Source organism: Triticum aestivum, chromosome 1B (genome assembly GCF_018294505.1).
Source record: "Triticum aestivum cultivar Chinese Spring chromosome 1B, IWGSC CS RefSeq v2.1, whole genome shotgun sequence".
NCBI classification, from domain to species: domain Eukaryota; kingdom Viridiplantae; phylum Streptophyta; class Magnoliopsida; order Poales; family Poaceae; genus Triticum; species Triticum aestivum.
Window position 1 is genome coordinate 68,517,885 of NC_057795.1, and position 2,542 is coordinate 68,520,426.

Below are 2,542 nucleotides of genomic sequence, written 5' to 3' on the forward strand. Positions count from 1 at the left end.
CTTGCATATTGCAGAAGCAAAAAAAAAATTAGAGGTTAAATTATGAAGAGCACGCCCGGGCGCCCCCATATCCGCCCTATATTTGGGCTGGATATGAGGGGTGTCGGTCAGCCCGAGCGTTTGAGATCCATTTGAAGCGCCTGACTGGGTTAAAATTTCGTGACCGGGCGGCACGCCCCGGCGTTTTAGGAGGGTTTGAGGTGCCCGGCTGTAGATTCTCTAATACTCTTATTTGAAACTATTTCTTTGCACAAAAGGCATAAGACCCTTACAAGAATTCCCTTGCATGAATAAAAATATGCAAGTAAATCCTTGAAGAAAATAGCATCATCTTCCTTATGTATCCCTTGCCGGCACGACCCTCCGACTTACTTGAGCAATCTTTTTTAAGGCCTTCTTCTTACTTGAGCAACCTTGTTGAAAACTATGGAATTATAGGAGTAGAGCCTGGGAAGTCGTAGATATTGACCAAAAGGCAATGAAAACTACGATATGTATAGCTAGGGCCGAGAAGGGACAGAGGATAATTCCAACTCCGGGTAGGCTTCACAGGTTTTTTGATGGAGTTGTTGATGGAGTTGTATCTGTTTGGGAACCATAGAACAAAAACATCCAACCACACCATCCCTTCACATGACATCATCATTATGGACAAACGCTAATCACACCAGTCCAAATGTTCGGCGGCTGACATGATCCTCTGACTCATCTCGAGGCCCCTCCAAGGAAGGCCATAGACGTGGGAAAAGTCGAGGAACAATTATTCCCACTATCGTTGCTGCCCCAAATTCATCAATAACAAAGAACTTCCCAACTCTGTGCGGCACAGACCGGACACATAGATCCGAGGTTTCCTTGCCCTCATGCAGGTGTAGGTGGCAGCAAAGGGCATGGGAACCCGAGCAGCACCGGTGAGTCAAGAGGAGAAGCGGGCAAAGAAAATGTAAATACACTTCCTAGACTGAGCTTCAGCTTAGATATTTGCGGATCTATATTCGTTTATATCTTTGCGGAAATTTTATAAAACAGTTACAAATAAGTAAAATATTGCTTTTACCAACAATCCATATTATAACATTAATTGGACAACTTGTTTATCTTTTACTAGGCAAAATGAAAATTAACATAAAAATGGCCTGTGAAGATTCGAACCCGAGACCAATAGAAGCATGCTTGCGCGACCTAGGCAACTCGCCACCAGAGACAGACAACATCAATGTGCGCCACACGCTATCTATCCTACTACCGAAGACTGTAACGATAGGGTGTTTTCAACATCACGGCACCGTAAGTCCTACCGCCGTAGCCCTCGGCGGTAAGCTGTCTTGACCTACCGCCAAAGACGATGGCGATAGAAAAAAGGGTCAGATTATGAAATTTTGTCAAACCGAAGTCAAATCGTGCTGAAGTTTACAAAAAGGGTAAAAACAGTGAATTCGGCCAGCAGTGCTAGCTAGTCTTTGTGCTGCTTGGCCGGCGCGGTGCAGATTGGCCCGTCTCGCGACTGGCGGGCTGGTCGGTGGGTTCCCCTGCTTGGAATTACGCGATGCATGCATGCCGTGAGCTCGCCTGCTACCGCTGACAGTACGTTGCTTCTTTCTTTAGTCGATCGAGCTGCACGTAGGTCAACTCTGTCACTGTTACTACTACCATGGACACTTCATTTACTACTACCAGAATTTGCCGTGATTGCTAATGAAGTTTGCCATCCTGGCAGCAAATAAAATTACCATAAAAAAGCCGTTCGTTTCGCCATTTCTTCTCAGGAAACGTCAGCACAATAAGTCAATGACGTTCCTGTATGTATTGTGGAGCGCATGAATTCGAAATATCAGACAGACGTCATGCACTCGACCAGGATATGTACGAAATGCAAAACAGACAACAGAGCTGAGTTCTGCTTAGTGACGCGGATCGACATGTTACACGAGCACGAGCTGGATAGGCGCAGCTTCGTGCGGTACGTACCGACCTACCTGGTGCCCTAGTCAACCGTGATGATTTTTTTTTAAATATAGACGTTAGGGACGTCCGGCTTTAAATTAATAAAGCCCACAACATAGGCAGCGTGCATGACATAACAAACCAACACTCGGAACCATAGAAAAAGTCTCGCAGGGTCGGCGAGATAAAGTGCAATACAAGACACACCCGGCCTAGCAAACGAGCATGCAGGCTCGGAGGAAACACGACCAAAAGGGGCTGCACAACCCTATGATGCAGCAGACGCGGACGACGGAGCTCGAGACGCCGAGTAGACGGAGCGAAGGCGTAGAAGAGCTTGGTGATGGAGATCAGAGTCCTGTTGTCTTCCCAGCGGGGCCCATTGCTGCAAGAACACGGTGCATTTGAAGATAACGTCAGCAGGATGGGAGGGAAACACTCCCTCAATAGTAAACTTGTTACGAGTATGCCATAGAGCCCATAACATGGCCGCCGCACATGCCCACATGACCCAGCGCGAAGGGCCATGGACCAAGGATAGAGAGGACACCAACTCGGAGCGGGAGCGTGGATCCCAATCCACGCCCGCGGCCTCACG